This window comes from Marmota marmota, unplaced genomic scaffold (genome assembly GCF_001458135.2).
Source record: "Marmota marmota marmota unplaced genomic scaffold, marMar, whole genome shotgun sequence".
NCBI lineage: Eukaryota > Metazoa > Chordata > Mammalia > Rodentia > Sciuridae > Marmota > Marmota marmota.
The window spans coordinates 5,438,804-5,463,526 of record NW_026000076.1 but is presented as its reverse complement, the minus strand read 5'-3'; the positions used below and the strand labels follow the sequence as shown (position 1 = coordinate 5,463,526).

Here is a 24,723-nt window from a genome sequence, read left to right as displayed (position 1 = left end):
CAATGTAATCCTTTTAATTAGAATTAGGATATTGATGTCTAGAATAAATTGACATGAAATGCATTTCATCTGTGTGAACACTCCTGACATGTCTGTTCTCATTTTTGAAAAAGTAGGTGTATGATGGGCAAACATACCACTTTGATAACTAATTAAAGATTTGTTTTATTTAAAACCAATGTGTAGATCTTAATGTTCTCTGGTAATTTCAGGTTTCTTCATCCCAGCTCTAAATGGTTGACGACAACATTCACCAGTTGGGCATGAAGGTGCTTGGCCAGTTAACACTCAGCCAACCACTTAGCTCTTCCTTTCAAGAAGCTGTAATTATGCCATTGCTATATTTCTTTAGAATGGTACCCTTGATATCCATCTCTTCACACTTTCATCAAAACATTGAGAGCTGATTCCACTGACCATGGTGATTATATACCTGTAATCCCAGCACCTTGGGAGCCTAAGGCAGTATGATTACAAGTTTAAGGTCAGCCCTCAGCAACTGAGGGTCAACTTAATGAGACCCTGTCTCAAAAGTAAAAAAAGACATAATTTTTAAACAAAAGATTGGGGTTAACTGTGGTTGTAATTCAGTGGTAAAGCTGGGTTAAATCCTGAGTACCAAAAAAAAAAAAAAGGAAAAAATGTTGATTCTGAGAAACTTCTTTTTAATTATAAATATTTTTGATACCTGTGTTGAAACTTATCCTGCAACTAATGATATCATATTGGTATTTCTTAAATATTTTAGGCATCAACTACATACTCACAATGACATTAGATAACACACCAAAACTATGTTTAAATGTTCATGGCCTAGAAACTGACAGGTAGCTTGACATAGAAGGACCAAATGTAGGAATTAAATCATCTCCTATGGCTATTTACAGCATCTGAATATGAATATTTTCCCATTTTCTTCTCTAGATCTTCTGGTAACTACTGGATAGTCAACAGGCATAATCTCAGCAAGTACCAGTCAGGATCCAGCTGGTGAAGGGGCAATCCTTTTAAGAATAAAAATTTAAAAATCAGAGAAGTAGTCAGGAAACAAATGGCCCCATCAGAGCAGCTGGTGAAGAGATGGCTCTGGATCTGAGGTGTTAACATATTGGTTAGAAGCTGAAAGGGAGTTCCAACCCATCCATGGGGAGGCCTCTTGCTCATTTTAGACCTGCTTATCTGAGTGTAGGAAGCCAGAAATACACTCAAAACATCCTTCTTGCCCAACTCTGAGATTGTAGAACGTGAAACGAAATGTCACTCTCTCTAGCATTGCCTGAATCAAGGAAAGATGAAACCTGCTGTGGAAGAGGCATGGTAAGAGGAGACAGGTGCTGGATAACCAAAGGGCTGAAACCTGGGGTGGATTTAGGTATGGGCAACAGGTAGGATAAGCATCACCCACCTTCTGTGCTATCAGCCAGCTCCAGTTGGCCTGAGTTTCTTAGCATTCTCAGAACCACTGGGTTGTAAGAAGGAAGTTTCTGCAAAAATCTAGCTTAATGGATTAGGCAGTTTTAAAAAATGAGTGTCAAGCTCTTAGTTAGAATGTCATTATTGTAGCCAACATAAAATAATAATCAATGTATTCTTCACCGTTGGCTGCAGGAAACAGGGCTACACTAATGAGTGGGTTCAGCCCTCTGAGGTGACATAATTGGCATTTCAATTAAATAGCTTCATGGACTATACCCAAATCCTCCCTGGGCCTCTGTTAACCAAGTGGGCACCGGTTCTGTCCTGCCAGGAGCTCCTGCAGCCCTAACTAAACTAGACAGGGATCTGATCCAAGCTCTATCCCCCAGTAGAGCCTGTGTCCTTCAGAACTTCAAGACCTTCAGTGGCTCTAGGGCCCCAAAGCTTACATTCATAATCCATACCATTCATTGCCCCTGCCTTTTGGGCTATACAATGCCCAAAGCCAAACAGTTCAGGACCACTCATTCATGGCCTCCCAAGGGCATCTCTTATTAGCAGACTCACTGTCAGAGTCAACTATGAGCCTTGAAGCCCCTGGACAACAGAGGGTTACAGGATTATCAAAGGATTAGGGTGCTTTGCTGAGTGAGCACATGTGGGATACTTTCTGCCAGAGAGATTTTTCTGAAACAGATCTGATCCTTCTGCCCCTTTAGGGCTTCATATCTCCTACATCTGGGTTTGGAAAAGTGTTGCCCAGCCCTCCCCTCATCATACTCATGGTGGGGGGATACTAAAATGCAAATTCCTGAGTTCACTCCCTGACCTACTGAAACCAAATTTCTGCATTTAGGGTTTAGAAACCTAAAATTATAACAAGCTCCCCCAGTGATTCTTAATGCTTACTAAAGTTTAAGAATCAAAGTACACCACAGGATACACCACAGCCTGCTTAGCCTGGAGTACAAGGCCTACCAGGATATGGCTCTGTCACTATCTTGTCTTCTTCCCTGGAAGAACCTACTTAGCCCAAGTGATTGTGGTCAGCAGGCTGAGTTACTCCATGCTGTATAGAATAGCAGTGCCCAGTCTGGAATCACTCCATTTTATAAAGCAGCAGTTTACCCTGAGTTACTCTGTTTTGAGTACAAGTGCCAAGGCAGAGTGACTTGGTAACCTCTCTGGACAAATTGGTAACCACCAGCTGTTGGATATCCAGAATTTTCTGAAAAGAATAACCCTCAGCTGCACAGCACAATCATAAGGCATGAACTAATGAGCAAATTAATTGTGCTAATAAAAAATGACCATCTGTGAACTTAGTGAATTAAATCGGAGGCACACAGATGCATGGGCATCTCAAACACGTACTAGGGAAACCAGGCCTGTGAGTTTATCAGACACACCAAACCATCAACTGATGCAACCCCCTCAATTGGAACACATAATAGGAAGGGCACCTAAGGCAGTGGGACATTGGCACACACTGTCCCCTTATCACAGTGAATGCTACAAACTTTCAACTCTTTAAAAAAAATAATTATTTGTTCTAATTAGGTCTATATGACAGCAGAAAGCATTTTGATTCATTGTACACAATTGAAGCACAACTTTTCATTTCTTTGGCTGTACCTGATGTAGTGTTATACCATACATGCAGTCTTACATGTACCTAGAGTAATGATGTCCATCACATTCCACCATCTTTCCTCTATCTATGTCCCCTCCCCTCTCTTTCCTCCCCTTTGCCCAATCACAGTTCCTCCATTTTTCCCATGCCCCCCCCATTATGGATTGGCATCCAGTTATCAGAACATTTGGCTTTTGGTTTTTTGGGATTGGCTTACTGTGCTTAGCATGATATTCTGCAATTCCATCCATTTATCTGCAAATGCCATGATTTTATTGTCTTTCAACACTGAGTAATATTTCATTGTGTATATATGCCACAGTTTCTATCAATTCATCTATTGAAGGGCATCTAGGTTGGTTCTACAGTTTAATTATTGTGAATTGAGCTGCTATAAACATTGATGTGGCTGTGTCCCTGTAGTATGCTGATTTTAAGTCCTTTGGGTATAGACTGAGGAGTGGGATAGCTGGGTCAAATGGTGGTTCCACTCCAAGAAATACTCCTAACTTTTTCCTGGGACTTTAGCTCAGCTCCATCTCCTTGCTTGTGTGGCCTACTTGAAATCTGCCTGCTGTGGGGACTTTCCCCTGAACAGCTCTGCATCCTGAGTCCTTAGGGCCCATTCTTAATTTTATCTGACCACGGGCAGTGATTCTTTTGCATTTTTTTTCAATTGCCTCATAATATTTGTTTATTTATTTATTTGCAGTTGGTTTGTTTGAATGAAGAGATACTACAAATGGTTTATATAATTTCATTTTCTTTTAGGTAGGCCTTTCCTCCCCCTACCTATGCCTTCTAAAAAACTGGGTCATATATCCTACAGAGTTTTCCACAGTTTAAAATTAGCTGATTCTTTTGCATTTTTATTTGCTCTCTGCCTTTTCTTGTGGTGCAAGCTCTTGAAGCCCTGTGGTCACTGTTAGCTCTTTCTTAGCTTTTCAGTAAATTATATATCATTGTGTAAAGTTGATGTCTGAGTTGAGTGTCATAGATACTAGTAATTAATACTGAAATGGAATAAAAGAACCTGTGATTGCCCTGCTCATGGCTACCAAGTGAACCATGAGTATTTGGTGAACTAATAGCATTGAACATGATGTAGCATGTGAATTTATTTTTAGTCAATAAATTCTAACATTGTGGAAAGATACAAATGTGTTCTGTCTGTATTAATGGTGAAGCTCACTCACAACACTGATGCACCTTTCAGAACTTGCCAGGTTGTCTCTGTCTCTCACTCCCATGCCACTCCTTGCTTAGAACACTCTCCTACTATATTACTCCTTTCTTCCCTCTCCCTTGCTATTCTTTTGTTCAAAAATTAGCTTAGTCACGTCTCCTTTGGGTTAGGCATGCCTCCTCAACTTGCCTCTTGGTGGTACAAACACTGAATCATGACTCTGGGTATTTGTCTTTCTCCCACTGGACTGTAAGCCCCACAGAACAGGAACCATGTCTTGTGCTTGGTTCCCTAGTGCATGCTGTGCTTCTTGGCCCTCAGTTGGGGCTCAGAGACAGTAGGAAATAAAGTTCTTAAGTTAAAGATAGCAGAACTTTGAGTGCAGTTGATTTGAGTATGTGTCCTTAACAAAACTTGAATGAGAGTGCTCTTAAATTCTGACCTCAGAACAGGGATTACTAAAGAAGAATGAATCTGGGCTATGAGATTAACCATGTACATTTTAATGGAGATTAAATTAGGTGTAATAAATGGGACAAATTACAAATAGAGGTATAATCACAGGGTGGTCCTTTTCTAACTTCAAAAGCACACTGTGGGGAAAGGTGCTGGGGTCGGACTGAGGGGAATTTGGATGTGTGAGCTGCAGCTGGAAGTGGGGGCTGAAATAAAGAAAGTTATCTTGCCCCAGAACCTCCAAGGAAAGAGGAAGCAGGGGCCTGAGTCAGCACTGGCAGGTCAACCAAGGGTCAGTGCTGCCAAGATCGAGTAACCACAACAAGTCCTACAGGCAGTGATTGGAGTTGTGGCCACAAACGGCACCATCACTGAGGGTCAGGAGCCAGAAAAAACTGAGCCGAGCTGGGCTTTGTGGCTCAGGCCTGTAATCCTAGCGTCTTGGGAGGCAGAGGAAGGAGAATAGCAAGTTCAAAGCTAGCCTCAGAAACTTAGTGAGGCACTGTCTCAAAATAAAAAATAAAAGGGGCTGGAGATGTGGCTCAGTGGTTAAGCACCCCTGGGTTCAACAACAGCAGCAACCCAACAAAAACCAAAACTTGGCTGAGAGTGGTGAAGAATTTGGAAAGGCAGGGCTGGCACTGCTCTCCAGGAGATCTTCAGCCAGCTTGGAAGTCCTTGTCTAGGACTGTCCACTAAAAGGTAGCTGTGACTGAGGGATCCATAGCAACATAAATATGGGAGTGTGGCTGTCTGGGCCTGGGGCCCAGGACCCCGTTGATAAAATTCTTACCAACCTCCTTTGTGACTGTGATTGACAAAGGCCTCCTGTGGTTTTAAAGAAGACTACCACCCCTCTTTCTTCTCTTACTAACCATAAATGGCCCCTTCTTTAACTTTTGCTTTCTCAAAATGAAGTTAGAAGATGAAATGGTGGGCATGTGAGTTGGCATGTTTGAAACTTTATCTAAAAGCTAGGAATCTTTTTCTGATGGAAGAACAGTGTCCCTAAATGCCCAACTCCTTTACTTTTACAGGCCTTTCAACCTTAACCAAACAAGAAGCCAGTGTCTGGCCTCCCTGTATGAACTGAGTTTGCTCCCAGAGGTCCAGGGAGTATCAGCGCCAGAGGGTTTATTCCCATGCCTCAGGCCTCATGTTTCTTTAGTTTTCTAAAGTTCTTCGTTTTATTTTTCCAGCTTGGTTTCTATCTGCCATTCTTTTCACCTCCAAAGGTTAAACAAAACACATTTATTCATTGGACTTGTCATGGAACCCTGCTGGTGTGGTGAATGGTGAAGGCAATTGCCCTGTTCCTGCAGCCTCTGTCCTGAGTGCTGGGTGCTGCAGGGGGCAGGGGCGTCTCTGCTGGGGAGGTATGCACCTGCTTCCATGGAGGGGAACCCTAGCGGGCCACACCAGGGCTCTGTGCAGGTGGCTTCAGCATTATTTCAACCTTATTATCCCTCCTGCCCTGTGATCCCAAGGTTTGTTTTTCACTAGTACAGTAATCACTGCCCAAGAGATGCCATTCCCTCCTTCTAGCTCTTTGGCTGTAAGTGTAGAAACACTGTGCCTTTGAGTAAAGAGTCTGACAAGTGTACACATGCAGCTCTGGCTTTTGTTCCATTCCTTTCTGTTTCTCTGGCTGCCCTTCTTCATTAAAAGGGAGTGAGGTGTGAACACGGGCTGAAGACAGGACTGGGCCATTAGGATTTGAGCCTGATCCTGGCTCTGGCATTGAGTTTCCCTCTTCCCCTAGGCTAGTTCCTGAAACACTTTTTTATTGGCTCTACGAGTAGCTCAGGTTGTTTCTTGAGAACATGTTCAATATTGTCAAAAACATTAAATCTTTAAAATACCTTCTCAATGGTACAGCTGCATCCTTTGATGAATTCCAAATTCATTTCTGTCCCTCTCTGGTTTTATAAGTTCCAGGGTTCAGGTATCCCAGTTAACCTCTACCCAAAGAGTTTCAAGTATCTGGACAACTTTTCATGGAAAAAAAAGGATATCAGTTATAGACATTCATTCATTATAGCTGTTTAAAAAATTCACAAGCAAATCCAAGTAGAATGTGGTTTTGAAAGCCAAGGCCCATTGCCAAAGGAAGATTGTGTGAGTGAGTTCCTGTTGTTGGTCATGTGCTGTGTTATGCAACATCTGATCCTTGATCCCTGGATGTTAGCCAGTGAGTAGCTGGTTAGATTTTGGGTCTAAAATGCCCTGGGAACTGTTTGTAACCTTGGTGGGAACCAGATGATTCTATGGAGTTATAATTCTGCTTTGTAAATAGTCACTTGTCCTGATCCATCTGACATAATCCAGCTGTTTTTCAGGTCTGGTAATCTTGCTTTCTGTGTCTCCTAGAGAAAGTATTCAGGAATGGGTCAGTAAGGAGCCCATCCCAAGCTTGCAGGAAGGATTCCTGGTCCTCCTAACATCTGTATATCTAACAAGGTGTTTCCTATGCAAGGTTCCAGCTTGCTCTTTTGAGGACATTTAACATACTAGACAGCTTAATGAAAAGAAAGACCATAGATAATTAAATTAATAAAATTGAATTGAGCCGAAAAAATTTCATGAATCAGTTAGCACTGAGGACCAAAAGCACTTCAGATAGCTCCACTCCACAATGTGGGCAGGGAATATTTACAGCCAGAAAGCAGAAGGGACACATAGGAATAGCCTGATTGGTTACAGTTAGCATTTGCCTAATTTGGACATGTTTTGTCAGTTTGCAGTCTCTGATTGGTGAAAAAGCTTGGCTGTTATGATTAGTGGAGACTCAGATACCTATTTCAAGAACCTGCTCTCAAATTAGGTTGCAGCAAGGTTGGGTTACAGCTTGCTACATATGAAGGCAGCTTTAGTCCATTTAATAACTCTCCCCTTTTGTTCAGGCTCTCAATCTTGAGAGATTGATCAAGACCCTGGGCACTGATACCACTTTCTATCACCATGATAATGGACTTATTTGTTCTCAGTGTGGCATACACAATTCACAATGGGTGACTCTTCATCTTTTTGTTATTCTAACCATAAGAAGATCATTTGATGAATAAAGGAAGCCTGTATATGAATATTTAAAAATTTCCAGAGTTTATGACACATGAGGGAGACTATTATGATGACTATCAGGGGGCAATACCAAGACACTGCACATTCCCCAACTATTAAGGAAGTACATTTCTTAAAACGAGTCTCCATGAATCAAACTAGTCAAATCAAACCATTCAAAGTTCAGGCAATAAAGATAGTTTAATGGACTTGAGTCTTATTGATCATAGCCTTTGGAACATGATAGCAATTGAGGACTATTCACTGGAAAGTTGCCTGATTTAAAAAGATATCCTTTTTTTTTCTATTTATCTTGGTAACACAAGTTGTAGCACCCTGGAGTCCCAGTAAATATAAACATAAAGATTTGGACACTTTGGAATAGCCAGGCTTATCCACCATTCAAGATGCCTGCAAACCAACTGGTGGCTACTCCCATAAACACATCTTGTGTTCCTTTATCCTTGGAAACTTCCTCAATGTATTTAGTGGTAGTGTTTAGAGAAGTGGCAGTATACTTTTTAAAAAAGTGTAAGTAAAAAAGTCAGACACCTTTTAAATTAAGATTTCTGGAGCAGTAAAATCAGGGGAAAATATGTACAGTACTCAGTTTCATTCAGCTTCTAACATGAGCATAGAGAGATCTAGAGTTGCAATATATCTTTCATTAAGAATTTTTGTTAAACATGAATGTTTTCCTCCATATTTCAGACAGTGGATTCTACTTTTCTGAACTCCTAGGAGACATGCTTGGCAAAAAATCCAAGATATCTCCCTAAAAGTTAGCTTCAAATTATACACAACCACCACCCACTACAACCAAGAGTGAGCCCCCCAGCAACCCCAGTGGAACATTTTCCAGGGAAGGAAACTAACTCATCTTCATCTATTTCAAGGTTGGTACTAATTTTGGTTATTCACAGCTTGGGCTTCTGATTTTGGAAGGAAGAGTCATGTATCATATATGACATTTCACTCAATGACAGACTACATATATGATAGTAGTCCCATAAGATTATAACTGGAGTTGAGAAAAAATCATACCATCTAGTGACATCATTGTGGCACAATGCATTACATGTTTGTGGTGATGTTGGCATAAATAATCCTGATGTACTGCCCATCATATAAAAGCATAGCAATATAATTATGTATAGATATAATACTTAATACTGATAATAAATTACTATATTTTTCATTAATATATTTAGTATACAATACTTCTTATTTGTATTTATTTTTTATGGTGCTGGGGATCAGACTCAGGGCTTCTACCTCTGAGATAACTCCCCAGTCCCTTTATTGTGATTTTAGAGTGTTCTCTTTATTCTTTTAAACAGACTTTACTGTAAAACAGTATGTTCTGTTATACCTGCAGCAGCCTCATACATCTCGCATTTACTGTCTTGTGATTGCATCATTCTCTCTTATGCTTGATATAATCTACTGTTGTTTTATTCCATGACCCCTAAACATACAAAATCCTTTGCCAATATTACCAATAAAAGGCCAAATCAAGTGAGGGACCTGGAAATAAAATTAAAAGTGAGTAAGTACTATGAAAGTGGGAAATCAGTCATAGTTATTGTGTGCCAGTCAGTTATGTCCTGTTCCATCATCTTGAAGAACAACAACAAAGTGACAAATGCTTCATTGCAGGTATTGAGACTGCAATATGGTTTGTCTGGAATGTCCTCCCAAAGCTCATGCATTGAAGGTTTGGCCCCCAGTGAAGCAGTACTCAGAGGTGGGACCTTGGGGAAATGATTTGGTCCTGAGGGCTCTGACCTCAACAATGGATTAATCCATTGATGGATTCATAGCTTCATGGGTTCTTAGGGGGTGGAAATTTAAGGAGGTGGGGCCTAGTTGAAGGAAGTAGGTCACTTATAGCCAGCTTCTCTCTTCCCCTCTCTCTGCTTCCTGCTGCCATCAGGTGAGCAGCTTTGCTCTGCCTTCCCTTCTGTCATGATGTTCAGCCACACCACAGGTTTAGAAACAATGGAGCCAGTTGACCATGGACTGAAATCATGAGGCATAATAAGTATTTCCTCCTGTAAGTTGTTTTTCTCAGGTATTTTGTTACAGTGACAGAAAACTGACAAGCACAGAGACTCACAAAAATTCAAAAGGACCTATATCACTTACGAAGAAACTTCTCAGAACTGGATTAAAGACCAGACACAGACACATATCTCTTTCAGTACCACAATGATCATGGCCAGAACAAAATATTTATTTGCAATGTTGAAAGAAAGGCTGAATCTAACTATGCTGTTGAATTTACTCTTATCTCTGGGTGGCTTAAGTGATTTTTAAAAATCATTATTCATTACATAATGTGAAAGTGAATGATGAATCTTGAAGTGCGGATGTGGAGGCAGCTGAGGAATTTTTGAAACTCTGGATAAGCTAATTATAGAAAAAATTACTTGTCAGAGTAAATCTTTAAAGTCTAGTAAGAAATTTACTTTTTGTAGTCCCTTTATAACATACTGTAAGGGTACATAACTACATAGAGTGCAAAGAAACCTAAGTAAATGATCTTCAATGACATTTTACAGATAATTAATTGTAACTGCATAGGTAGTCTCCATGTCTTGAATACATGATCCCAGAAGCACAAGACAGCTTTTGCAAGCATCACTCTTTGGAGCAATTGGTATATTCATTGGAAAGGTCAGAGTACTCTTTCCAGTAAATGTAGAAAAGCAAATAGCAATTGTGTCCGGAATACCAAGGATGTGAATGATGAATGGGTGATAGAAGAAATCAGGAGAGAGATTAAGAAATTCTTAGAATCAAATGAGAATAGTGACACAACATACCAGAACCTCTGGGACACTATGAAAGAAAGTTTGTAGTTATGAGTGCCTACACAAGGAAATCAGAAAGATCCCAAATCAACATTACTGGAATTGTTTCCTGATTCAGAGGCATTAGTCCCCAAAACAACAACTACTCTAGTGTCTTGCTAAAACATAACCTTTGCTAAAGCCAACCACAGATTATGGTCCCATGGATTCTCTAGTAAGGAGAGGGAAAGGGTTAGGACAGAAAGAAACAAGAAAGAAGAAGGAGAAGAAGTGAGAAGAGAAGGAGGTGAAGGAGGAGGTTAAATAGATAATCATAGGGAAGTTGACTTGGATCAGTCCTAGGGAGTTCATTTAAATTGCATATCCTACTAGTTTCCACACTAAGATTCTGCATAAAAATGTACCAGAGCTATCCATGATATTCAGGTTCAGATTTATAGGCATGAGCTTCTGATTAATATGCCAATTAATATATCCTAGAGGTGCTGGTATGTTGTATCACTATTCTCACTAATGGTGATTTGCAGTGGTAATAGGATAGCAGAAGGCAGCATCTACTTGGAGTCTGTTGTTGATAGAGTTACTGCTAGAAGAAACCCCTTATATTTATAATATGCAAAAAATCGTGGAAAAAGTATAGCTACCTTCTGTATAAATATAGAGCTCGAGTGAAAGCAAAAGCATGGCAGTTTGAGCTGACTTCAATTGGGGAAGTTTCCTTTTCTAGTAACTCATTTTGGGTTATAACACTGCCCTGTCTGGTATTTTGGAATAAGACCTGTCAGCAAATAGTATAAACCCAGGACTATTCAATGGAATCTCTTATAAATTAACACAAGGGGCAACTGTTCCTGAAACTACACTCACACAATAATAGCCTTCATCATCATGAGGCAGAGGTAGTACAAAGGTGGAGTTGAGCTGCAATGTGCATGGAGATTAGAGGGAGACAGGAGGAGAGTTCCATGAATTGCCAATTGCTAAAAAAATGCTCAGTTTTGATTTAATAGACTTTCTACAGAATGCAAGGACTTGTAAATAAACTTAGTTCCTAAGACTAGCTCAGATGGAACCTCTATTTGCTGCTGCTGCTGCTGCTTTTAAATAATTAGGACATTCTTTAGCTACTGGATCTAACAGTAAGTTATAATATGTGATGGACCTATGCTTTCCCCATACTCTTGGGTAAGAACTCCTACTGCCTGACTGCATGTTCATGAACAAATGAGTAAAAGGTTTAGCATAATTTGGAAGTTCTAAAGCTAGGCTCTATTGTAAGGCCAGTTTTACTTGGTTAAAAGCATGCCACGACTGTTTTCCCAAAGTGAAGCCTCTAGTATTGTAATTCTAGTGACCTCATACACTAGTGAGGACATTGAGAAAAAATTTAGGACCCAGGATCTGTAGTATCTTGCAAGTCCAAAAAGTCTTCTTAATTGCCTTTTGGTTGTAGGCCAGGGAAAACTTCTAATAGTTTTATTCTCTCTGGTGAAAGGAAATCTTTTCAACAGTCAGATCATGTCCTAAAGAGCAGATTTTTTTTCCCTTGAAAATTGTAGTTTTCCGCTGAAACCATGTTACTTTTATGTGCCAGTTGTAAGAGGTAAATGTAATGGAATTTGTTTCGGACCACTCCTTATGGGAGAACATAGCAACCGATCATCTGCCTACTGAATTTGGGGAGGATTCAGAAGGGCTGCAGGGCTGCTAGTCCTCATGCAATGCCTGAGACAAATAAGAAAGGGCTTCAGCAAACCCTGTAGCATTACAGTCCAGGTTCACTGTTGACATTTCAGGACAGGCAGACAAAAACTGACTGTCTTTTCAACTAGAATACTAAAGAAAGCTAAATAAAGGTCTATGAACTATGAACCATTTTGAATCAACAGGCACATTGGACAATAAAGTATTTGGGTTTAGACCCATAGGAAACCTCAGTATCATAATTTTATTAATTATCAGAATTTCAACTTCACCCTTTTGGTTTTTCAACTTGTAGGACTGGAGTTCTATCGGGATGGGTACACAGATTTGTAAGTCCTTGTTTAGTTAAGTCCTTTACAATCAGTGAGAGTCCTTGGATTGCATTAGGGGTTAGTGGATATCAGGGCAATTTAGGCAAAGTTTTTGAATAATCAATTTGAACTCTAAATAGATGGAGGTTCCTTCTTTAACCTTTCCTGTATCAGTCAAAGAAGAGGTCCATAAACATTCAGGTATTTTTGAAAGGTCAGGGATATTGTGGGCTTGAATTTCCATATAATTAATTTCTGCCAGTAGAGAGTATAACATTTCTGGTTCAGGGGAATGAAAACACTGTGATTATTTCTCTGAAGAGAATTTTATGTGCCTTTTAGTTTGTAAGTCTTGCCCTAGCAAGTTTACTGGAGCAGTATCACAAGGTAAAAGGTGTGTTTTTCTGAAAATGATCTCCATTCCATTGAAGAGGTTAAGATATAGAAAACTCTTGAACTTGACTTGAAACCCCCCCACCATAGAAATGACCTTTTAGCTCTAAGAAATTTGTTGGCTTTTTAAAATGGGGCTCATGGTAGATAGGGTGGCACAGTACCAATCAGAGTTGTGCAGAATTTCCCATTTACTTTAATTTTAGTTTTTCCATGTTTATTTAAAGGTATTATGGTGAATTTTTTCCTGGAGAAACACTCAGAGCTCTGTTAATGCTGCTGATCATCTCATGGGCTCCCTCTCGTGGAGAAATAGTATAGTCCAAAAGGAGGCGGCCCATTGGTGCACTGACGTTAAAGTGGACCATATTTCTTCCATCATCCTGGTTGTTTGCGAGGAGGATGAAAACTTTAAGATAAAGAGGTTCTTGTTCTAGGATCTCTTGGTTGTGGTTTAAAGACAAGAACCTCCCTTTAGTCTTGGCCCCTATATCTGTTACAATAGTAGAGATGGAGGCTTGTTATTCTTTTATTTTTTCCCCCTGTTCTAGAGTCTTCTCAGAATGCTCAGCTAAGGTTGCAAATCAACCACATATGTGATTTCTGACCCAGGATCTTCACACATTCTAGGTCAGTTTGGTTTTTAACTAGGCTACTAAATTCAGGATGAAGTCCCAGTATAAGGATTATTACACATTTTAAATATGTAAAGTACTTAAATAGTCCCTGGTCATATAGTTAGTGTATTAGCAACCAATATACCGATTAAGAAAACCTTCTCATTACAACATAATGAAAACAATATCTACTGTTTTCTTCCCAAACTTTTTAAGTTTGGCTTCACGGAAGTGGCATTTACTCTTCCCTTTCCTCTTCTGTCCCCTTTCTTTCCTGAACAAATCCATTCCTAAGGCTGTTAGGTGGGGTAGACAGGGTGGGGCTAAGGAGAGCCTCTGTGGTCTTGAGCAGTCTGTAGGAGCCCAGGTGAGGTGAGTAGAAGGTCCATGTAGGAAGGTGGCCTAAGGTGGAAAGTCCCACCCCAGTCAGGGTGAGGAGTATGGTGGTATGGCCTGGAGTGGGGAGGCAGCCCAAGCAGGAGAGGAAACAGAATGGAGTGTCAATGGACATGGGAGAGGACAGGCCAGCCCACTTAGGAGCTGGAACATCACCCATGCAGAAATGATAAAGGGCAGTGATAAAAAGCAAGGAGAGAGGGAGAATTGGGAATGACCTTGTAGTGTGGGAAGCTGTGTCTCAGCAAATGGCAGAATGCAGGATGTGAAGGAGGAGGAAGAGGATTCTGAGGTCTTGAGCCTCTAGGACGGGGAGAAGAGCTATGCCTATAACTGAACAGGAAAATAATTGGTTTAGAATTTCAGAGACTGAGGACAATTGAAATAATGAAGTGTAAAGTTACTTTAGCATTCTGTAGTTCTCAAAGCTCATCATCTCTCTGGTGGTAAACATCACTGGATACTGCTGAGAGCCACGGCCGAGTCTGTATGGTCCCTGGCATTTTGCCAACAGTATTGATTGACAGGCGAGGCATTACTATCCGCCTCTGCCGCAGCTTTTGGGTTCTCGCACTATTTTGGAGTTCTCGTGGGGATTTCCGGGGATTCCCCGAGAGTTCCCATTGGTTGGGGAAGTGCAGGAGGAGGGATTTCCGAGAGGGATTTTCCGGCTGGGGGTTCCTGGAGAAGCCTCGTGGCGTTCGGGAGGATTCCCCGGGGAGCTGTGTGAAGTGTTTTCCTGCAGTTTGAAAATAAAGTTTGTTCCTGCTTCAGTGGCTCGTGATTTGTGCCCAGCCAGACTGTGGCAGGATACTCCAAAAAAGGGTACTCCTCTTCAACATGGAGACTACAAATAAATGGGCTTTCCTGATTCTGCCCTGGTTTTCACCCAAGAACCCAAACTAAAAAATGAACCAACCTTCAGATCTTGCTATTTTGTTTCTATAGAGCTCCCTAGCTGAGGGAACCAGCATGGATATTCAGAGCCAGGTCCCTGACACCTGCTGGTTTAGGGAGGAACTGGTGCTGGGCCTATAAATTATCTTGCATGAAGCAAGGTGGTTGGGAGAGGCAGGTAAAATCCTAGGCTGTCATACCTTCCTGCAGGTTGGCTGCCGCCAATTGTTATTGGTAGGGATTATCTTGTACGCTGGGGTGTCAGTCAAGATTGGAGATAAAAAATTAAAGATTCTAACTTGAAAATGGTTCCCATTCTCTGACCTTAGACTTACATCTACGGTCCCAGCTAGAGTTATTTCAAGTCCCAACTATAAAACAGAATAAAGGGAACAAGTGGTATTTTGATTTCCTAAAAGGCACCTGAAGCTGTTTTTAGGTCCTTCTAATACATCCCTCTGTTTACTCCCTGGAAGGGTTGACACCCAATGATCTTCAGGCCATATCCAGCCTCCCCTGTTCCTTTATGTACTGTCTGTGACTGCTTCTGGGCCACAGGACCCAAGTTGAGTAGTTTTAAGTAGATACCATATAACCTAAAAAGTTGAAAATTTTCATTACATACGTTCTCTTATGAAAAGCCTGCTGACCCATTCACTAGCATGTTAACACCATGGCCAGGGTTGGTGGCACATGCCTGTAATCCCAGCTACTCAAGTAGGAGGCAGGAGGATCACAAGTTTTGAGATCAGCCTGGGTAATTTAGCGAGACCTTGTCTCAAAATAAAATGTAAAAAGGGGCTAGGAATGTAACTAAGAGGTAGAATGCCTCTGGATTCAGTATGGGGGAAAAAAAGAAAAAAAAAAGATAGTCAAATCATGAAGACAAAGTCTGGTCTTGTTCACTGCTTCATTACCAGTATATGGAGTTTCTGGGCGCTCTTTGCTCCTCTTCTGCTGTTTCCTCTCCCCTATCCCTTCTCTCTTACTCCTTTGCTTCTCTGGTAGCTATAGGAGGATCAACTCAGTGGTCAGTATCATTCAAGACCAAAGAGACTACCAAGCTGTGCTGGAAACCAAGAACAACTCTGCGACTGAACAGCATGCCTGAAATGTTCTCTGGCCAGGTGCTGTCTCTGCAGAACTCTGTGAACGGAGTGTCCCCTGAAACTCACCATGACACAAGATCATGGGGTTTGACTACAATAGGCTGTGCTCCCTTGTGAAAGCTAACAGTATACAAAATCAATAGGAATACTCTAGTCTGGGCAAAGCTTGCCTCATGGAAGACCCGCATTCAAGCCTTGATAAATATGGACACCTGTTCAGAAAGCTGAGCATGTGGCATGGTGAGCTATGGGGAAGACCCCAAGGAGAACACATATTTTGGGGATCCTCATACTATACCATCTCAGTAACTTATAAACCAAGTGAACCAACTACTAAATAATGAACTTCTTAATGACCTGGGATCAAATGTCAACTTCTTGGTTTCCTTGGAGTTCCACACTGGACGATGGTGGTGCAGAGTGGGCTGCCCCATGGCTCTCTCTCCTTTCCTTCCCTCTCCGGTTTTCACATGGGTTTCATGTGGCATGTGCAGACACCAGTCTGCATGATTGAGCTCAGCCTTGCTTCAGAAAGGGCTTGGAAGCAGGCTTTACACCATTTGGACAGAGAATTTCAAAGTTCTGGGGTCAGAGGTCATGTCTCCTGGTACCTGTGAACTCTACCTGTGAGAGAAGCAGCTGGAAGAGGACCAGATTGGGTCCCGCAGGGAAGGCTGAATGACCAGTCAAGGAATCTAATTTTTCTAGGACTTTGTTTCATTATCAAGTAAAACAATGGAAACAAAACAATTATATGGATCTTAGATTTTGAATGCTGAGGTATTTTCTAGCTCTGTAAGCCTGCTTTTGTGAATCTGAATCTTCTCCTACCCATACTTTCCCAAATCTGATGATCATTTTGGACAAAATATGATAATTATCTTTTTACTTATAAATATTAGGATTAATGAACTGTTATTCTCAGGACAACTGTTGAGGCCCTAAACCACCATACTGAGGAAACTTGAGCCTCAATTGTCTGGGTTCCTGAAACAGCCGTCCTTTAAGGCTAACACTCTCTGTTACCAGGGGAAATGTTCTCCCTTTCTCCACCATCTCACAATCCTGTTGGGGCAGAACTTCCTTCATAGGGGCTGCACTGCAAGTCCCCAAGCTTTCACAGAGACTCTTTCCTCCAAGCCCCGAGCTTTGCTGCCCCTGTTTTTTCTTCCTGTCTCTTAGGAAAGCTGGAATGACAGGCACACATGAAGCTCTCTGTGAGCTCTTTACTCACACTGAAAGAAGCTTCTCCTTTGATTACAGCTATTGGAAAACTTGAGCTCCCCAAAGAAGAACTGGAAACTTCAAAAATCTGAAAGCAAGTCATATGCCTGAAACATCTTTTATGTGGTCTTGTTTTCTGAATTGACTTTCTCTATTTCTTCCCCTCCTTTTTATAAATCTTAATGAACCAAGATGGGGGGGAATCTTTCAGTAGGTTAACTCATTTTCAGGGAGATTTAGGCTAACCTGCCAACTTGAATACTCCTCAAAAATAAGCACACTGGGTATGAGCACTACGAAGCCCAGCCACAGGTCCTAGAGGGAAGATTGTCTTGGTAGAGAAGTCAATTTGCTTTCCTCATCCACAGTCTTTTGAATGATTTGATTTAAAACTATCATTTTCTAGCTCCTGGTGAGCTTTTATGTGCCCCATGACCCATTCCCTCTGATACCACTGCATAGGACACACTTGTCTGCATGGTGGGTGTGGCGTGGTGTTGTATGAGGCCTTGACTTCCAAGTTTACAAAGACATGTCAGATTTCATCCAGCCACTGAGCCACTCCTACCTATCCATGCTCTTTTGTTTCCTGTCCTAATTATACCTGTGAGGTAGGCATTCAAATGTGCCAGGCAAACAGATGTGAAATGTGGGTTCAGATAATACCCACTGACAATGGACAGTGTTTACATGCATCACCAGATGGATGTCTTCTTCAAACCCTATAAAGATTTGACATGCAACATGGACACTAGTCCATTCACTTCTACCTGTGTTGCGGAAAGTGCTCCTGTGGCAATAACTCTCATGGAGGTTTATGGCACTATATGGAGCTGCACACTCCCACAGAAAATATCTGTAACCATTCTAGATGGTGCACACCAGGGAGGTCAGTGAATAGGATGATTTGTGATTAGACTGCATTTTATTTCTCCTTGAAAATTAAACTTAACTCACCATCCACACACCACACATACACAGAAGCAGATTCACTTGAAATAAGAGTGATACTGAGGCTAAAGGTATGGCAGGCTGGACTGGGATTCTACTCCCATGGTCTGGATGGAAAGGTTATTCTATTGTTTGGTGGGGTCAGTTTCACCCTCAGGTGTTGCAGGTGAGCTATCCCTCTGGTTTCCTTCTGAAAGAGCCTCCTCCTGAGTTCACTGTGCTCCTTGCATGTTTGTTTGCTGCTGTAGTGGATCAGTTTCTTTTGGATGACCACATGGGCAAAGGCTCCTGCAGTCCCGAGTTCCTTTCAGCCGTAGGGAAGAGCAGTGCTGAAGGATATCAGGCCTGTGGAAGGAGGTTAGATAGACTCTTATCATCGAAGTTTTCTGAAGAGCTGGAGTAGCTGCTTTTAGACATTACAAGTTCTTTGAAGGAAGCCCAGCTAAGGGAACTGTGGTTCTGTCAGATCACTGAGGCTATGGGCCATGTTTGTTTCTTCTTCTGTGAGGTGATTGTTCAGGGTTCCCAGCTCTTAAGATTCAGGGTGTCCATGTTCCTTATGCACACGCACACCCTGGAGTGCATGCAGGTTGCTATCTTAGAGGGAAGCCACATCCTCCGTGCTACCTCCAAAGGATGCTATGGTGTCTTTTGATTTTCTTTTTAGCCCAAGGAAGTAACCATGCCCTTACTGTCTTAAAAGCCAAGAAATCATAAGGCAGGTCAGGCTCAAGTCCAGAATTCCTTTGTCCACTTCCTACAGAGGTGGCTCCTAGGAAACATGAACATTAAATTTGGGGGATGGAGCATAGAGTGGGATTTGAGTTGGGGTTCAGGATATCAGGCTCCAGATCAAACTCAGGAACCAAGTCCATGCCCCTGGAGAAGAGGAGACAAAGTGACCTTTCTAACTGGAGATATTCTGTTTCTATTCATAAATTGTAGGTGGAATTCCTGAACCAATCCCTGCTACAGGTGTGGGAGAGTGTGGGAAGAGGGGCTAGAGGCAGGCCTTCCCAGTCCATTCAAAATGTGGTTTATTCAGTTTTCTGGATTAAAATCACCCATTCTCTTAAGGCAATGGCTACTGTTATTGTATTCAAGGTTCAGCATATGCTTTGAGGTGGTGCAATGAGGCATCAGGTACTTCTAAACAATGAAATTAGTTTCATAAGGAAACAAATGGATAAGATTGAAAGTGAGGCAGGGAAATTGCAACAGTGTGTGAAAATAAGGATCAGAAATTGATCTGAGTTGTTCCTGACTTTAGAAAGCACAGATGACCACATACTTAAAACCCATTTAGGATGTTTTTAAGTTGTCTGATCATCTGTCGCCTACTCATCTATCAAAACAATCCTCACCTATTTTTATAAAATAGATGGTTAAGATAACACAAAACCTAATTCCAAAAGATGTTTTCCAAGACTAAGTCCTCTGACAAACTTTAAAATGGTCTTGATAAGTAGGTCTCTAGACCTTGTGTAGGCCTTGCTCACAGCCGGGGACTGTGAGGCCAACAGCCTGCTGAACTTCCTGAAGCTCAGCTCTCCCATTTGTTCAGAAGCAAGCTGCAAAGCTTTTCTAGAATGCCTTGAGATAAATTACCCTTTTCTGTAGAGTACTTAAAAAAAAAAAAAGTATTTTAAAGTGGTGTAATATGAACAAGAATGTAATTAACTCTGTTTCATGACAGGTTTGTTTACATACAAAGGAATTGCTAACCTTTGTAAAGATAGTATGTCATAAATTAGAGATATTGTTTGAATTTAAAAATTTATTATAAAATAATAATAAATAATTTAACAAATATGTCACAGTAGATTTTCTAATATTTGTGAGCCAAAATATAAAAAATATAATTTAAAAATTATGTCTAATAAAGGGGAAAGTTTGGAATTAATTGCTGTAGGTTACAGACTATCAGTGCCCCTGGCCTGGCCCAGAGGTGATGTATTGGCCCTTTAAGATGGAGTATGCCAATGGAGGCTGGGGGTGGGGAGCAGGGTGGACCCTGGAAGTTCTAGGAAACAATTTTGCTACCCAATTATGTATCTGTGTTATAAAAAGGATTCATAATTTTTTTGTACCTTTATTTTATTTATTGATTTTTATGTGGTGCTGAGGATCGAACCCAGGGCCTCGCCTTGCACATGCTAGATGAGCGCTCTACTGCTGAGTCCCAGCCCCAGCCCCAAAGGATTTATAATTGCAAGCTGATTTCAAAGAATCATTTTGACTAGTGTCAACAGCCACTACAAGATTTATAAGTGAGAAATGGTGACTAGAAATCAGCAAAACTAACCTTCCCTGAATAGGTGTCTTTGCCTGGCATTTTGGCGCGGGGGGGGGTGCGCGGGCAACTCCACCTTGCTAAATGGCCATGAGACCTCTACTGGTCAAAAGGAAAGGGAAAGGGGCTGGGGTTGTGGCTCAGTGGTAGAGGGCTCACCTTACACGTGCGAGGCCCTGGGTTCGATTCTCAGCACCACATACAAACACAAATAAATAAATAAAGGTCCATCAATAACTAATAAAAATATTAAAAAAAAAAAAAAGGAAAGGGAAACATTCATCACAAGCCCTGTTTTGGAAAGCAGTATCTCAGTCATTCACTAGATTTGGTTTTTCTTGCAATCAAGAAATTGGTTGGGAGGAATGAGAAATCTATGGAAAATAAGATCTTGCATACTTCTGCTTTTTGGAAAATGCTTTGATTTGATTTGGTTTATTCTTCAGGTAAGTCAGGGGAGAAAGGCTGAGTCAACTCATCCCTTTAAAACCCCAGGCTTAAGTCAAGTCACCTGAGAACTGGCACTTCCATGCTTTCTCTAGCGATCTCTCCGTCTGGGGAATTTGGAGGGCAGGGTGTGCTTCTCACATGGGCACTGTGCCAAGGCAGGTACCTGGACATACCCAAGAGTTATTGCAGGCCAGGATCTACACCTTCTATTGCTTCTTCCTCTTTCATCTTGATACTTTTATAAAGAACAAAGAGCCCCCTTCCAACAACAGACATGGCCCTTGATCTAACTAAATGTGCCCACCATTGAAACAGATGCTGGTTCACTCCCTTCCTTTGAAATTCTAATGCATGACCAGACATAGATATCAAGTATCCTAATAGACAAAATGTTTTCATATTCTGTCCTATCTTCCATGCTTCTTATTTCTAAACAAAAACATGTGGGAAAGTTCTTCTAAAAAAAATGCTCTCCCACTGGGGCATGGTGGTGCATGCCTGCAATTCCAGCAGCTGGGGAGGCTGAGGTAGGAGGATTTTCAAAGCCAGTCTCAGCAACTTAGTGATAGTGATACTTTAAGCAGCTTAGTGAAACCCTGTCTCAAAGAATAAAAAGAGCTGGGGATGTGGTACAGGGGTTAAGCACCCTTGGGTTAAATCCCTGGTATAACAACAACAACAACAACAACAATAATATGCTCCCCTATCCAAATGGTTTCCAGATTACAATAGGAACAACAAGACCTTCAGAGTAGAGTGGTGGGGATGTAGCAAGGATATGGTAGGGGCATGGTATGAGTGGAGCTCTTAGCAGGAGGTATGTGTGAGCCTTGGGTCACCTCAGGTACAGTGGGCCAACTGGGCCTGGGAGCCCAGGATCTGCCTCAAGCAGTACCTTGGCTTTTTGGCGGGCTCCAGCAGCTCGAGGATGCAAAGGAAGGTCATGAGGTTCCGTCTGCTGTTTATTAGCAAAGTTCACAAACACCTGGAGTCAAAAGACGAGCAAGAGTAAGTAGATGTCTCCAGAAAAACAGCACCCCACATGACCCACCCAGTTAACTCTGTATTTTCCAATTATCATACAGCCCTACTGGGGTGACTGGTGTCCTAACTAGGGGAGGCTGGTACATGCACACAAACCCAGCCACTGGTGCCCTGGACAGAGCTTGCATCTGAGCCAAGCCAAGGAAGTTCCTGTTAGAGGTTTCAAAGGACTTTGGGTTCAGATGTTGGAGTAACCAAGGCAAGACAATTTCTCAGATAGCACCTTCCTAATCTGTTAAAGAAGGAACTAAGAAAAGGTAGTTGACTTTTTTTCTGATCTTCATTCAGTGTACACAACTCCTGCCTAAGGAATCCAGTTTGGCCTTCACCTGCTCAAGGCTGATAAGAAGGTGCAGGTGAGCAGGTGAGCCAGCTCCTCTTCAAGGAGTAAAGGGTGACTTGCCTGTTTCTACTGTTTTGTTGAACTGTCTTTCAGGGTGTTTAGTAAAGAACAAAAGACATTTAAAAAACACTCAGAAAGAACCCAAATGTCCACTGATGAATGAATAGAAGGATAAGCAAAATGTGGCATTTAAACCCAATGGAATATTATTCAGTCTTAAAAAGGAAGGAAATTCTGACACATGCTACAACATGGATGGGCCATGAGGATATTATGCTTAGTGAAATAGGCCAGTCCCAAAAGGAAAAATTTTGCATGATTCCACTTGTGTGAAGTACACAGAATAGCCAGTTTCTTAGAGACAGAAAGAAGAATGATAGTTGCTAGGAGAAGCAGCAGAGTGGAGGAGGAAGAACAGTACAGTTTAATGGACACAGTTTCAGTTTTGCAAGCTGAAAAGAGTTTTGGAGATGGGTGGTGGTGATGGTAATTAACACTCCTGAACTTTACACTTAGAAATGGTTAAGTGGTAAATTATGTATATTTTACACAAACACATATATATTTTTACCACAATAAAGAGTGTGATTACATTATAAAAATACAGATGGAACATGTTTATAAAAACTCACCAAAGTGGGGCTGGGGTTGTGGCTCAGTGGTAGAGTGCTCACCTAGCATGTGTGAAGCACTGGGTTCCATCCTCAGCACCATATTAAAAAATGAATAAATACAATAAAGGTACTATGTCTATCTACAACTAAAAAAAAACTTTAAAAAAAATCACAAAAATGTACAATTAAAATAGGTGTGTTTTATTGTATGTAAATTACACATCAGTAAAGTTGATTTGAAAAAAAAAGCCACCACCACACACAACAAGAAAGAAATAACATGTAAAAGAAGAACGATCTAAAAAAAAAAATCAATGACATTGTTTGCTGATGAGTAACATTATTAGAAAACAATTTCTGATTTATCAAGATTTACCCTAATAGAGACAAAAGTGTGCTAAAAATCGGGAATGTCATGCCTGCCTCTTGTGTCAACTGCAGCCCATGTTGGCATTCTGGCCCAGTCTTTGCACAGTCTTCTCTCCTGTGCCTGGTGCCCTGGGGTGGACTTGCCTGATCCAGTGTAGTCTGTGTGACTGAGTACTCCTCGATGAACAGGCTGTCCTTGTGGGAGAGGAGCAGCTGGAAGATCCTGGCCAGGGAGGAGGAAGAGACCTGGAACTGGAGCATGTTGTAATGCCTCTCCCTCTGCACACTGCCAGGGAAGTTCCCCTGGAAGAACTGTTCCACGGGATTCAGGTCAGGAAGCAAGTCATCCTTTGGGGATTTGATTTTCATTGTGACAATGTAGCCATCTCCAAACCTAAGGGATGCACAGTGAAGTACAGGCCTGTCAGTGGGTGGGGGTCAAAGGCAATCACAAAATAAGGAGTAGACTCATCCTGCACACTGGGGTTAGGCCCATACCATTGGCCATCTCTGTGTGTTTAAAACTAGAAGAAAGAAATGTAGTAGTCCTTGGGGAAACCTTTTGGTACCAGTTTTTAAAGGTCTGAATGTGTGTGGTAAAGTGGCAAAGTTGTACTTTCTGAAGTCAAAGGTGGTTGTAGCCCTGTGGAGATCCCAGGCCCGCTGATAAAGACATGTGACCAGTGCATTCTGAATGGGGTGGCAAGGGCTGACTGGCCTTCAGGACACCAGCCAGGGGGAAGCAAAGGCCTGGGAAGATAGCACGCTTTCTCTAAGGAAGTTTCCAGAAACAGGGCCATTGGTGCTTCCTTCCTCCCTTCACCAGGTTGCTGGTTATCTTCACAGGGAGGATGAAGGATGGTCTACCAGAGAGTGTGCTGGTGGTCCTCTGGCATCTGTATATGGCTAGGTCAGGGTGTATGATGTACACTATCACTGTAAGGTCCCTCCTTGACCTAGGGCCATTCTCTATCCATCTTTCAGCTCCAGAGAATTGATGTCCCTCCACATGGGAAAATGCTTTCTCATCTCTTCAATCATCTCCTCAGTCATGGAGAATGAGAGGCAAAGGAGTACGGGGTCATCTCTTAGCAGTTGGGCACAAGGAATTGCTGACACAGATCTGACCTTACATGCTGATGTCCTCACTAATATCCAGCTTGGAGACTGTAATTACTCAAGAAATCAGGGTCAAATATCCATTTGCCAAATGTGGCTCATCTACTAGACCTTTCTCCCTAGACCTTTTCACTGAAATACACTTTCACTGATCCTTAAGATTAAGCACATCCGCATAGGTAAGGTAGATTCTGTGATGTCCCTTTTATCAACTAGCTGATGATTTTAGATTCTGGGCTCTTGATAAGTGTGTTAAATAAAATCCACAACTGTAAACCCACTCTTTCCCAGGTTAGAAGGCATGTCAGAATGCAAGGGAACC

General features: G+C 41.6%; 1 protein-coding gene across 1 annotated transcript in view; it reads right to left on the bottom strand.

Annotated features, from left to right (window-relative positions):
- Nucleotides 1–24,723, bottom strand: part of Gclm (glutamate-cysteine ligase modifier subunit) — a 262,266-nt gene that overhangs the window by 34,265 nt on the left and 203,278 nt on the right. The window lies entirely within an intron of this gene.